Source organism: Capra hircus, chromosome 27, assembly GCF_001704415.2.
Source record: "Capra hircus breed San Clemente chromosome 27, ASM170441v1, whole genome shotgun sequence".
Classification (NCBI taxonomy): domain Eukaryota; kingdom Metazoa; phylum Chordata; class Mammalia; order Artiodactyla; family Bovidae; genus Capra; species Capra hircus.
In genome coordinates, this window is record NC_030834.1 from 42,139,471 (window position 1) to 42,154,383 (window position 14,913).

The window sequence follows — 14,913 nt, forward strand, 5'->3', positions numbered from 1 at the left end:
CTCAGACATTTGAATTATCAGACTTTCCTCAACAAACTTAAAGCAGAAGAATTTAACATCAGCGTTGTTCTCCCTCTCAGTCACAGAATCCCATACCTGACTGGGGCTTTTTAATTTTGACTGCTTGTCTGTTATTAAGACACCTTCTTCAGCTGCCTTCCATATCCCCACCCTTTCCTGGTCCTCCTTCTTCCAGTGGCCACCCCATTAGAGTCTTTTCCCTGACTCTCATCTTTCCTTCCCCAAGCTGTGAAGGCTGGATGCCGTGAGGAACATCCTCGCGTCTCTCTCCTCCGTCAGTAGCATCTCCTTGGGCCTCACCAGCCAGCCTCCTGAGCCCTCCCCGGGGTCCTCAATTGCCAGTCTGGGGTCTCTATCTGGTTTCACGTGGAGACAGAAACAGGAGACTTGGCACATGAAACGTGATCACATTCCAGTTCTCTCCACTCCCAAACCTGGTTTTCTCCAAGCCTTTCCCATCTCAGTGAATGCTAGCTCCATTCTGAGAGTTTCTCATGAGAGAGCCTTTGAAGTCATTTTTTCACAAACCCCTTCATCTTCTGCCCCCATCTACTCCAGCCTCACTTTCAGTGAGGCCCATATTCAGAGTCCCAGGTCCAGCCAGTTCTCTCCACCTGTGCGCGTGTCCCCTTGGTCTGAGTCCTTCTGGCCTGGACTGCGCCTGCACAGCTTGCTGATGGACTTCCCTCCACTCCTGGATAAGTGTTTCCTGATCAAAGGAGCCAGGATGGGTCTTTAAAAAATATAGTGGCTTCTTTATTTATTTGGCTGCATTGGGTCTTAGTTGTGAGACATGGTGTCTTCGTTGCATCGTGAGGAATCGTTCGTTGTGGCACATGGACGCTCTAGTTGTGGTGTGCAGGCTCAGTAGTTACGGCATGCAGGCTTAGTTACTCCATAGCTTGTGGGATCTTAGTCCCCAGACCAGGGATCAAACCTGTGTCCCCTGCATTACAAGGTGGATTCTTAATCATTGGACCACCAGGGAGGTCCCAGGGTGGGTCTTAATGGGGCAACTTGCTTCTGGCCAGAACTCTCCACTGTCTTCCCATCTCAGCCAGAGAGAGTTCTGGTTCTCCCTCTTGCCAGAAATAACAGCTATCAAAGCTTGTATGCAAACTTCTGCAAAAACCTTCTGTGCATTTTCAGTTTTCATCCACAATCACTGCCCCCCAACCCAGTCAGCCTCCTGTGATATCCATGCCAGCAGGAGGCCAGCCCTGCTTGGTAGGCACATGTTTCGTATATGTCCATTTTACATCAGTGTAAATGGACATATCTGTTATTAGACAGATCTACTAACATGTATGCATCTTTGTTGAACTTTTAAGCTTTATAATTCTTTATACATATATCTTTACCTAATAGTTTCCTCTATGCTTGCTTTTCCTCTTTGCTTGTTCAATGAATCCACAAATGGACAGAATATATTTTAAGGCCTCTTAATCAGAATTAATCACATTGTCGCTCACAGTCCCCAAATTCAATGCTCATGTTTCTGATACAGTGTGTGCCCCATCATGTGTGAGCATCTTATTTGCAATCTAAAAGACTAAGGTTGGGCTTCCCTGGTGGCTCAGATGGTAAAGAATCTGCCTGCAATGCGGGAGACCCAGTTTCAATCCCTGGATTGGGAAGATTCCCTGGAGAAGGGAATGACTAACTCAAGTATTCATGCCTGGAGAATTCCTTGCATAGAGGAGCCTAGTGAGCTACAGTCCATGGGCACAAAGAATCAGACATGACTGAGACTATCGCCTGGGCTGAATGATGAGACTAAGTTCCTGGAGGGCAGAATGTTCAGAACATGATATATAGTCAGTGGTTACAAAGTGTTTTCAAACTGAATATACTTGAAAACTTTCTAGTGATGCAAATCTTAAAAATACTAGGATGATTTTGATTGTGTAACAAGGACCATATCATCTACTGATCTTCTAAAAAGGTTGTGTTTTATTACTGACATCAGCTTCATTCAAAGATGTTAATAGAAAAGCCTTTAATAATAAATATTTGAATGCTAATTTTAGTGATAAAGATTCTCCCACCCCTGAGTTATCTTCTATCCCAATGTTAGTAGTTAAGATAAATAGTCCTTATATAATATCTATTATCAGTAGAAGTAGTCAGGATAGACTGTTTTCACTGCTAAAAAAACACATTAGATAGATATAATAACATGTATGCATCTTTGTTGACCTTTTACGTTTTATAATTCTTTATACATTTATCTTTACCTAATATTTTGATACCAGGTAGAAACCAAGCAGTCCATTTTCATTTTATAAAGATTAATACCCATTTTAATTTAAATGAACATAGTTTAATCTCTCATTTGTTAAGTTTCCTTATTTTATTTAATGAAAATGATCATTCTTCCCAGCGTTAAGGCAACCTTGGGCGGAGAGCGGCTGGTTATTGGTGGTGGCCCTTAACCACGGTGCTGTATGTCCACGTGCAGGCTCAGCAGGCCGCTGACGGAGCGGCTGCACACCACGCCTCCTTCCTTGCACTTTACCTGCCCTGTGCTGTAGAACAGCACCCCCTCCCCTAGAAAGGAGAACTACCATTGCTCACGAGATATTCAAAGCCCACTCAAGGTCCACTGTCTTGCCAGCTCCACACAGCATGTAACACATAGGACAAGAACTGACGAGTGCAATTATGTTACTTGTAATCAGCCTAACACTTTTCATTAAAGCTTAATTACCATTTAATCATGCATAAAATGCAAGAAAATGGAGTTCAGTTCACAGGAGTGACCTTTACTCTGGGGGTTAAATAAACAGCGGCTGAGCTTCTAGCAGTCAGACTTCTCGGCTCTCTCACCCAAGGGAAGGCAGGCTCCAGGGTGATCTCGCTTCCTTGGAGTCCCAAGATGGATTTCCTGTAAATAGCGGCCATAACTACGCAACATCCCACCCTGATTTACTCTGCTGCTGCCGCTAAGTCGCTTCAGTCGCGTCCGACTCTGTGCGACCCCATAGACGGCAGCCACCAGGCTCCCCTGTCCCTGGGCTTCTCCAGGCAAGAACACTGGAGTGGGTTGCCATTTCCTTCTCCAGTGCATGAAAGTGAAAAGTGAAGTGAAGTTGCTCAGTCGTGTCTGACCCTCAGCAACGCCATGGACTACAGCCTTCCAGGCTCCTCTGTCCATGGGATTTTCCAGGCAAGAGTACTGGAGTGGGGTGCCATTGCCTTCTCCACTAATTTAGTTTATTGAAAGATAATTTAATAGGTACATTTTCATTAAAAAAAATCATTTGTTGTTTATAGCAAGAGAGGCCCTTGGGGCTGCCAGTTGCCGAGCAGAGTGGGATTGTTTTGTAGGAACGAGTCAGTCATAAACCCTGGGCTCCTGCGCCACGTTTCTACCTGCAGACAGTACACGGCAGGAGCTGCCAGGCGGCCACCCTCTCTGCTTTCTCAGGACTCTGCTCATGGGGTCGGTGGAAAGTTGACCACACATTTGTCATTGGCCACATGCACACATAGACTGTAAATGAGGCCGAAGAGTTTTGTCCACCTTTGATGCCAGGCCTAGCTCATGACAGGGAAAGAATGGTTGTGTATTGAATTACTGAGACTAAGATGCTGACTTAACTGAAATTCTAAATTCTGGATTCCATAGAGTGTTGGGGTTTTAGCTGTGGTTGGTGGTGGTTTAGTGGTTAAGTCATGTCCAACTCTGTAAGGCCCCATGGGCTGCAACCCACCAGGCTTTTTGTCCATGGGGACAGCGAGAATACTGGAATGGTTTGCCATTTCCTTCTCCAGGGGACCTTTGCAAACCAGGGGTCAAAACTGGGTCTCCTACATTACAGCTTCTTTACCAACTAAGCCATCAAGAAAGCCCTTTTCGCTGTGGTTAGTTTTGTCAAATGCCACCAAGATTGATAGGAAGAGGAACAGAGAGAAACAGGACACCTGAATGACACTTCTCCTGTTCTTGGGGGCATGTCTTTGTCTCCCCATCCAGTTTTATTGAAATATAATTGACTTATTGCATATAAGCTAGATTCTACAATCTGAAAGACAGAGCAGACTAGTGAATATTTTAAAAAAGCAAAAACAGAAACAGACTCACAGAGAGAGAGGACAAGCTAGTGGTTACCAGTGGTGAGAGGGAAATGGGAAGAGGCAAGACAGGGGTGTGGGATTAGGAGGCACAGACTAGTGTGCATAAAATAGATAAGCCGCAGAGTTATACTGTCCAGGGAAATATCGGCATTGTTTTGTAATAGTGTTAACTCAAGTATAATTTAAAAAAATATTGAATTGCTGTGTTGTGTGCCCAAAACTAATGTTGTAAACCAACTATGCCTCAATTGGTATGAAGTCGCTCAGTCGTGTCCGACTCTTTGCAACCCCATGGACTATAGCCTACCAGGCTCCTCCCTCCATGGGATTCTCCAGGCAAGAGTACTGGAGTGAGTTGCCATTTCCTTCTCCAGGGGATCTTCCCAACCCAGGGATCGAACCTGGGTCTCCTGCATTCCAGGCAGATGCTTTAACCTCTGAGCCACCAGGGAAGCCCATACCTCGGTTATTACATACCAATTTTCATCAAATTTTTGTCTTATAATGAAAAAATGATAATAGAAATAATTGACACATAGCATTGTGTAAGTTCAAGGTGTACAGTATGGTGGTTTGGTACATTTATGGACTGGACAGAATGGTCACCACCGTAGCTTTTGCTCACCTCACATCTCTTACCAGTATTTCTGGTGGTGAGACTAGTGAAGGGCTACTCTCTGAGCAGCCTGCAGACACACGTGCAGTGAGTCACCTACTGCCGTCTTGCTGTGCACTGGACCCCAGCACTTACTCATCTGTAGCTAGAGATCTGTGCCCTCTGACCAGCATCTCCCCATTCCCCCCACCCACACCACCAGGCCCTGGGAATCACCATTCCAGCCTCTGACTCTGTGAATTCAGCCTTTTCAGATCCCACCTATGTGATGTCATACAGCATTTGTCTTTCTCCTTCTGACATCTCACTTAGCACACTGCCCTCAAGGTCCATCCATGCTGTGGCAAATGACAGGATTCCCTTCTTTTTCATGGGTGAATAATGGCCCAGTGTGTGTGTCTGTGTGTGTGTGTGTGTGTGTGTGTGTGTGTGTATGTGCATGTGTGTCTCCCACATCTTCTTTCTCCACTCACCCATCGACGATCATGTGGGTGGTTTCCACACCTCGGCTGTTGCGGTGGTGCTGCAGGGACCGTGCGGGCACATGTGTCTCTCTGGGGTCCTGTTTTCGTTCCCTGGACATGCATGAAGCTGTGGGATTGCACGATCATGTGGTATTTTCACTTTCAGTGTTTTCAGGAACCTCCACAGTTTTCCATGGTGCCTGTACCAGTTAACATTCCCACCAACAGTGCACAAAGGGTTCTCTTCCTTGTGTTTGATACTTACCATGAGAGAGAGAGCGACCCTTTTCTATACACACAGCCGGAGAGTCATCTGTACCCACTTTTCTGCTAATCTCCCACTCATACAGAAGGCTCGTAAACCATTCCTCAGACAGCAGCGATTTCTGTGCGGAGTCCCAGCATGATCCCCCCGGAGCTCAGATGTAACTCTTCATCACATACGATGCTTTAGGCAGGGTTATGCTTTCTTGCTTTAATGAAAAGGAAGTACTCCTAAATTTTATAGACTGAATTATCACAACCTCATTCACAAATAAGCTGAGTCAGTGAGGACAGCATAGAAAATGAGTCACTGTGACAAATATTGCGATTAAGCATCTGACCACTCTGTCCAGGGTAGAGGTCACCCTCAGCTTCATAATGTGTGTGATCACATTGGTGCAATAACTAGGAATTAATGAACTATCTACTCATTCATTCATTTGTGTATTCTTTTATTTATACACTGACAACTAAAAAATTTTAGTCACAACCTGAAAGTGTTATTTTATTGGGTGAGAATGTTTAGTATTCCAGCCCAGGAGATGGCATCTCAGTAACTCTGAGAAAACGGCTCCAAGGAGGTGGGCAGGGATTCAGGCTATATACCAGTCTGCAACAAAGGGAGCGGGCAGTCTGAACATCAAAGATTGGGTAGCAAGTTAAGGAATTTAGTGTTCTGTGCATGAGAAGATGCAAGCCTTGGGGCTGCCTGAATGCATGCCTTTCGTGAGACAGCACCTCAGCTGTCTGGGGCCAATGCAGTTTCCTGGTTCACGTCTCTTCCTGCACTCCCCCAGCTCCTTGGCAAGCACCGTGGAGGGTGACAGCTTACACTGGATCGCAGTTTGGAGAGCCTTATTCACATTTGAGGCCAGAAATCACTGATGGTGGTGGCATTTCTGGTTTATTGATATGCCAGAAGATGCTTGCATTTCACAACACCAACCAGTATTGAACCCCTTCCTGCTGCATTTCTGATGCTTTGTGGATGTGGAGGATTTGGGGCTGAGATGCAGATATTACCATATCTTTATAAAAGATATGGAAGAGGCAGATGGATTTCACCTCCCCTGAGGCTTACGTTGTTCACCCAGACTCCCTCCTGGTCTCTGTCTGCCTCCTCCAGACAGCCCGCTTGGCACCCCAGCTGCCTGGGCAGGACTCTGCTCCACTGTGGCTCACAGAGACAACCTCTGCTATCCTTGGGTGACCAGCCACTTCCGAGGTCCTCAGCGCCTGTCTCACACCCTGTGGCCTCCACTCCATCCACCCGTCACTCTCAGGAACACACACTGCATTCAGATTTAGCAACACTGTTAGAGTGGAAAGGAAAAAAAATGTATACGTATACAAACTCATATGTAATCTCAAGTATTATGAGGCTCATTTAAACTATAGTAAGCTGCATACCATTCTAATGGATAATGGCAGAAACCAAAGAGGAACTAAAGAACCTCTTGATGAGGCAAACTTTGGGAGATGGTGAGGGACAGGGAAGCCTGGGTGCTGAAGTCCATGGGTTGCAGAGTCAGACCCTACAGGGCAACTGAACGACAATGACAACGAGCTGCATAATCCTGTATCCTGATGAGGGTGAAAAAGGCAGCTTAAAACTAAACATTAAAAAATAAAAATAAAAAGCTAAGATCATGGCATCCGCCTCTTACTTCATGGCAAACAGAGGGGGAAAAGGTCGAAGTAGTGACAGACTTCCTCTTCTTGGGCTCCAAAATCACTGCAGTTGGTGACTGCAGCCTTGAAATCAGAAGAGCAGGAAAGCTACGACAAGCCTAGACAGTGTGCTGAAAAGCAGAGACATCACTCTGCCAACAAAGGTCCATATAGTTAAGGCCATGGTCTTCCCATGGTCATGTACAGTTGTGAGAGCTGAATGGTAAAGAAGGCAGAGTGCCAAAGAATTAATGCCCTCAAACTGTGGTGCTAGAGAAGACTCCTGAAAGTCCCTTGGACAGCTAGGAGATCAAACTAGTCTATCTTAAGGGAGATCAGCCCTGAATATTCACTGGAAGGACTGATGCTGAAGCTGAAGTTGAAGCTCCAATACTGTGGTCATCTGATGCAAAGAGCCAGCTCATTGGTAAAGACCCTGATGCTGGGAAAGATTGAGGGCAGAAGGAGAAGAGGGCATCAGAGAATGAGATGGCTGGATGGCATCACTGATGCAATGGATATGAACTTGGGCAAAGTTTGGGAGATGGTGAGGGACAGGGAAGCCTGGTGTGCTGAAGTCCACGGGTTACAGAGTTGGACATGACTGGGTGACTGAAAACGCCAAGCTGCACAATCCTGTATCAGAAAACTCAAAGGTGCACAAACATGTGCACACACATGTAATATTATATAAGTTTTAGAATAGGCATCACAGAGGCACTGTTTTCTACCCTTTAGAGGTACCATGACTTGGGGCTGAGCCCATCTACACAGCTCTGTAAACAAGCATGTGCATGATTTTCATGTGAATTAGGTGAAATTAGGGCATCATACTCGCTTTATTGCCCACAATGTTGATGAGGGCTGCTCTCAACAGTAAGGAACACAAAAGCACTTTGATTTATCAATTTTCCCCAGTATAAAGGATTGCTATTACTTATCCTCAGTTCTAGAGGCATGTTGACTCAGAGGAAGTATATGTGATAAATGAGACGGTCTGCAGTTCTCAAATTGGATGCCCCCTCTCTCTTGCCTCCTGTTTCACACCACTCGGTTCACACTGACAAAAGCAAGATCCTCCTGATACTTGGAAGGTGTGGAGATAGTGAAGCTCTGATTTAGAAACAGGAAAAGACAGTAAACAAGTGAATAGCACTTGATCACCCTAATGATATAATACCAGATCTTTGCGTTGCTGCAACCATCAGAGATTTCTGTAACATACTGAAGCTGTTAACCATGTACTTATTATCAGTAAAGAATTTGCGGAGTGTCTAATGAAAAATGTGATACTCATCTTTTTCTCTCCTCAAATTCATCTTATGTACACAGAGCATTTTATTTTTCATACCTCTGAAAACAGAATCAGTTTAACAGTGGTGACTAATGTGATAGATGTTTAGAAATGAATCTTTGGAGGATGAGAGTTGAAGGTTTTAATTTGATTGTGACTAGATATAAAGAAACTAAAATCTCTTTGAATAACTGAATGAGGGAATCTTTGTTGTATGAGTATGCAAAACATAGGATTTTATGATATGTTCAAAATTTGCATATTTGTGTTACTAATAAATGTAATTTTTTTAATAACTAAAGGCTAAAATATTTTTAAATCTGCAGAAACAGAGATACTTGGCTTTCCATACATGATATTTGACATGATGAAAGGAGATATGTTCATTAGTCTTTTTTTCAGGGAACTTACAATTCCTTTACAAAGGAGGGGCTAAGCTTAGTCCTCAACGCAATCTTTGGAACTTAACCAGCATAACTGTTTCAAATACTGTGGTGAACACGAATAACCTGTTATATACTCTTATATGTTTTAGAAATTTTCCAAGTGCATTCTTTTACATACACGGTCTAATGTTTAACAACAATATGGCATGCAGAACTCAAAAATATAGTTTTATAACTAGCAAATAAATATTAAAACATTTATTTGCAAGAAAGAGAAACATTATTTGACTTACAGACATCGCCTAAATTGGACATTTATTATGTCCCACTAATGTTCTAGTTCCAATAAATGATTATGAGGATCTTTGAGATCACTTTAAAAGCTAGTTTGAAAGACTGAAAACAAGTTAATTATAAAATTGTTGTTGTGTAGTCACCCAGTTGCGTCCAGCTCTTCGCAACCCCATGGACTGCAGCACGCCAGGTCTCCCCTCCCTCACCATCTCCCGAAGTTTGCCCAAGTTCATGTTCATTGCATCAGTGATGCCATCCAGCCATCTCATCCTCAGATGCCCTCTTTTCCTTCTGCCCTCAATCTTTCCCAGCATCAGGGTCTTTTCCAATGAGTCAGTTGTTCACATCAGATGACCAAAATAGTGGGGCTTCAGTTTCAGCAACAGTCCTTCCAACGAGTATTCAGAGTTGATTTCCCCTAAGACTGACTGTTTTCGTCTCTTTGCTGTCCAAGGAATTCTCAGGAGTCTTCTTGAGCACTAGAGGGCAAAGGCTTTGGTGCTCTGCCTTCTTTACAGTCCAGCTGTCACAGCTGTACATGACCACTGGGAAGACGGCAGCCTTAACTATGTGGACCTTTGTCGGCAGAGTGATCGGCTTTTGAAAACACTGTCTAGGTTTGTCGCAGTTTTCCTGCCGAGAAGCAATCGTCTTCTGCTTCCATGGCTGCGTCACCGTCTTTCACTCTCTTCATCCTCATCAAGAGGCTCTTCGCTTTCTGCCATCAGAGTGGTATCATCCACATATCTAACGTTGTTGTTTCTCCTGCCTATCTGATTCCAGCCTGTAGCTCATGCAGCCTGGCCTTTCACATGATATGTTCAGTGTTTAGGTTAAATAAATAGACAGCCCTGTCATACTCCTTTCTCAATCCTGAATCAATCAGTTGTTTCATACAGGGTTTGAACTGTTGCTTCCATACATGACTACTGGAAAAACCATAGCTTTGACTAGATGGACCTTTGTCGACAAAGTAATGTCTCTGCTTTTTAATATGCTCTTTAGGTTGGTCATAGCTTTTCTTCCAAGGAGCAAGCATCTTTTTTTGTTTGTTTGTTTTTCCCTTATTTCCAGTGTAGTATTTTTTTTAATTTTACTTTATTTTACTTTACAATACTGTGTTGGTTTTGCCATACATTGACATGAATCTGCCACAGGTGTACATGAGTTCCCAATCCTGAACCCCCCTCCCACCTCCCTCCCCATATCATCTCTCTGGGTCATCCCAGTGCACCAGCCCCAAGCATCCTGTATCCTGCATTAACCTAGACTGGCGATTTGTTTCTTACATGATAGTATACACGTTTCAATGCCATTCCCCCAAATCATCCCACCCTCTCCCTCTCCCACAGAGTCCAAAAGTCTGTTCTATACATCTGTGTCTCTTTTGCTGTCTCACATACAGGGTTATCATTTTTCTAAATTCCATATATATGTGTTAGTATACTGTATTGGTGTTTTTCTTTCTGGCTTACTTCACTCTGTACAATCAGCTCCAGTTTCATCCGCCTCATTAGAACTGATTCAAATGTATTCTTTTTAATGGCTGAGTAATACTCCATTGTGTATATGTACCACAGCTTTCTTATCCATTCGTCTGCTGATGGACATCTAGGTTGCTTCCATGTCCTGGCTATTATAAACAGTGCTGCAACGAACATTGGGGTACATGTGTCTCTTTCAATTCTGGTTTCCTCGGTGTGTATGCCCAGCAGTGGGATTGCTGGGTCATAAGGCAGTTCTGTTTCCAGTTTCTTAAGGACTCTCCACACTGTTCTCCATAGTGGCTGCGCTAGTTTGCATTCCCAGCAACAGTGCAGGAGGGTTCCCTTTTCTCAAGTGGTAACCTGCAGAACTAGTGCACACATCACAGCCAGGCTGTCAGCAATGGCCAGTCAACAGGCAGAACATCTATCCCCCAAAGGTTCCTCAAGATGTCCTTTCAGCCACCCACTGCCCTCCTGATGCCTCCTGGCAATCTCTAATGTGCCCTCCATTTCCATAAGCAAGGTGAAAAGACAGCCTTCAGAATGGGAGAAAATAATAGCAAATGAAGCAACTGACAAACAACTAATCTCAAAAATATACAAGCAACTCCTGCAGCTCAATTCCAGAAAAATAAACGACCCAATCAAAAAATGGGCCAAAGAGCTAAATAGACATTTCTCCAAAGAAGACATACAGATGGCTAACACACACATGAAAAGATGCTCAACATCACTCATTATCAGAGAAATGCAAATCAAGACCACAATGAGGTACCATTTCACACCAGTCAGAATGGCTGCGATCTAAAAGTCTACAAGCAATAAATGCTGGAGAGGGTGTGGAGAAAAGGGAACCCTCTTACACTGTTGGTTGGAGTGCAAACTAGTACGGCATCTTTTGATTTCACGGCTACAGTCACCATCTGTAGTGATTTTGGAGCCCAAGAAAATAAAATCTCTCACTGTTTCCATTGTTTCCTCATCTATTTGCCATGCAATGATGGGACCAGATGCTGTGATCTTAGTTTTCTTAATGTTGAGTTTTAAGCCAGCTTTTTCACTTTCATCTTTGGCTACAAAGAATGTAATCAATTTTGTCTCAGTGTTGACCATTTGGTGATGTCCGTGTGTAAAGTCATCTCTTGTGTTGTTGAAAAAGGATGCTTGCTATGACCAGCGATCTCTTCATGGACCGCTGCCTTGTTTTCGTGATGGGGCTTGCAAAATTAAAAAATAGCCAGTGTTATAATATAAACATAGTAGACTCAGACCCTACTATAAGCAGCAGAAATGGTACAAGGTCAATTGTTACAAGAAAGTAAGTGACTTCTGAATTTGAAAATGAAAATCTGTAGTGTAGGGGGATTTATCATCTAGTTTAATAGCTGCAATATAAATAGCTCTTGGATTATTATATTTTGATTTAATTAGCATGAAATATGGGACTCGGGCTTTTTTACTTTAATGGAATTCACATTCTGCATTGTGGAAAATCAAAGTGATTGATTTATTTCTGTTGCATGTTGAAGTTTTTTTTTTTAATTGTAGGATTCAATTTACACTTACATTTGATAGTCTACTTTAATGACATATTTTCATAGCTATTAAGTGCTTATTCAGTACAAAGACCATGAAAGCAAATGTTCCACTTTTGAAACATTGTTACAGAGGACATTTGAGTAGCAGATTATAAAAGGTATTTAATGTTTTCTTATAATAATGTCACCCTTCTGTCAAGTGTTTTAATACCTGTGCTTTCACTGACAAAGTAAAATCTTTCATGCATTCTGAGGTTTCAAGGTATCTATCTTAAGAATCAGTTCAATTCAGTTGCTCAGTCATGTCATGTCCAACTCTTTGCGACCCCATGGGCTACAGCACACCAGGTTTCACTGTCCATCACCAACTCTGGGAGCTCGATCAAACTCATGTCCGTCAAGTCGGTGATGCCATCTGAAGAATCTTGGCCTTAAATTTATTTTCCTTCCCTGTGGCTCACAGTAATAGCATTAATGAAGCTTCTCAGTAAGTAGTAATTGTGTTAACTTGAAAGGACTTTTGCTTGATTTAGTATATTTTTTAAAAATTCTGAAATAGTCATTATCCCCAGGAATTGGTTAAACTGACAATATATAGTCTGCAACTTCAGATTTGCCAATATCCACCCATCATTTCACAATCCTGAAGCCCACGTTGCTTTCTGCATGAAGAAGTATGCAGAAATACACAATTCCTATATTGAATCCTAATGCTTCATCCCTTCAAGTTTTGAAATTAAACATGAGTATATACCTACATGGAATTTCCTTGGTGGCTCAGTGGGTAAAGAATCCACTTGCAATGTGGGAGACTCAGGTTCAATCCCTGGGTCAGGAAACCCTGGAGGTGGGCATGGCAACCCACTCCAGTATTCTTGCCTGGAGAATCCTGTGAACAGAGGAGCCTGGTGGGCTACAGTCCATGGGGTTGCAAAGAATCAGATGACTGAGGAGCTAATCACATACATATATATATAACTACACAAAAATAATTTTAAATATAAAATGATTTGTACTCATTTTATATAGTTCAAGTGAATACTAAAATCCAGGCATATACGCATGTGTATATATATATGTATACAGAGAAGCTTGTGTATATATAAATCTTTCTCTCTTCTGCACTCGGTGCTTGTTGCAGCACAGGGCCCTGTCTCTTGTTGCAACATGCAGGCTCTCTAGTTTTGCACACAGGCTCTGGAGCATTTGGCGTTAGTTGCCCTGTGGCATGTGGAATCTTAGTTCCCTGACCAAGGATTGAACCCATTCTCCATGCATTGGAAGGCAAATTCTTAACCACTGGACCACCAAGGAAGTCCCTACACAAATCTTTAAATTAAACTTTTTCTTTAAAAATACTTGTAAATTCACATGCCCATGTAAGAAGTAAAACAGATCCCATGGACCCTTAGGAAGTTCCTCCCATGGTAACCTGCAGAACTAGGGCACACATCACAGCCAGGCTGTCAGCAATGGCCAGTCAACGGGCAGAACATCCATCCCCCAAAGGTTCCGCAGGATGTCCTTTTAGCCACCCACTGCCCTCCTGATGCCTCCTGGCAATCTCAAATGTGCCCTCCATTTCCATAACTCTGCCGTTCCCAGAACATCATATGAAAGGAATCGTGTAGGATGTAGTCTCTCAGGAGACTTTTTCTCTCAGTTTAGTGCCGAGGAGAGTCACTGGGGCTGCACTGTGTTCCCTGGGTTCATCCCTGTATGTGGCTGAGGAATATTCCATTGACTGGACGTGCCAGCTTGTCTAATCATTCACTCACTGAAGGACATTTAGCTTGTTTCTAGCTTGGGACCATTATGAATGGAGCTGCCATAAACATTTGTGTACAAGTTTTTGTGTTAACCTAAGTTTTCATTTATCCAGAATAAATGTACAGAAGTGTAATTTCTGGGCTGAATGGCAATGGAATGTTTAGATTTTAATGGCCAAATGATTGTCCAGAGGGCCTGTACCATTTTACATTTCTACCAACAATGTATAAGTGACTCCTTTTCTCTGTATCCTCACCAGTATTTGATGTTGTCTGTTTATATGATATAATTAGCTGCACTAATGTGTACAGTGACATCTCTTTTCAATTCCCGAATGGCCGGTGATCTTGAACATCTTATTACATATTTATTTGCCATCTGTACATTCTCTTCAGGGACACGTTTTTTCATGTCTTTTGTTCATTTTCTGGTTGACTATTTTCATGTTTTCCTTTTATTTTTTTGCATCTTCAGAATTCTTGATATATTTCAGATACTAGTCTTTTGTCAGATATGTGAATTTTAAACTGCTTTTCTTTGTCTTCATATTGTCTATCCATCTTCTTAACAAAGTCTTTTTGGGGAAAAAAGTTTTTAATTTTGAAGTTTAGTTTATTAATTTTTGCTTTTATAGATCATGCTGTTGTTGCCGTGTCCTTGCCTAGCCCTAACTCCTCAAGATTTTTCTCCTAGACATTTTTCTGAAAGTTTTATGGTTTTACATTCTGTATTTAAAGCTGTGATCAACCATGAATTAACTTCTGTGGAAGATGTGAGGCTTGCATCAAGGCTGGCTGTTTCCCCAGTGCCGTGTGTTACTTTTGAAATCCACGGGGAGGGATTTGTAAAATGTGCATCCATCACTTTGAGCAGCCATCACTTCTGTTCTTGACCTTGGAAGATCTTAGAAAACTCTGTGTCTCCAGTTCCTGAAGCACTTTGATGTTGTCAGGTGGGAGAGGAGGAATGTAGACCGAATTAGTGGACCTTGGTAGAATTTGGACCCATGTTCTTTCTTTAATGTGGAG

At 42.8% G+C, this 14,913-nt stretch overlaps 1 protein-coding gene and 1 non-coding gene across 2 annotated transcripts in view; one reads left to right on the forward strand and one right to left on the reverse strand.

Annotated features, from left to right (window-relative positions):
• CSMD1 (CUB and Sushi multiple domains 1) overlaps nt 1-14,913 on the forward strand; it is a 2,085,346-nt gene that overhangs the window by 1,789,856 nt on the left and 280,577 nt on the right.
• TRNAS-GGA lies at nt 4,482-4,553 on the reverse strand. The gene has a single exon. It is a non-coding gene; the product is annotated as a tRNA-Ser (tRNA).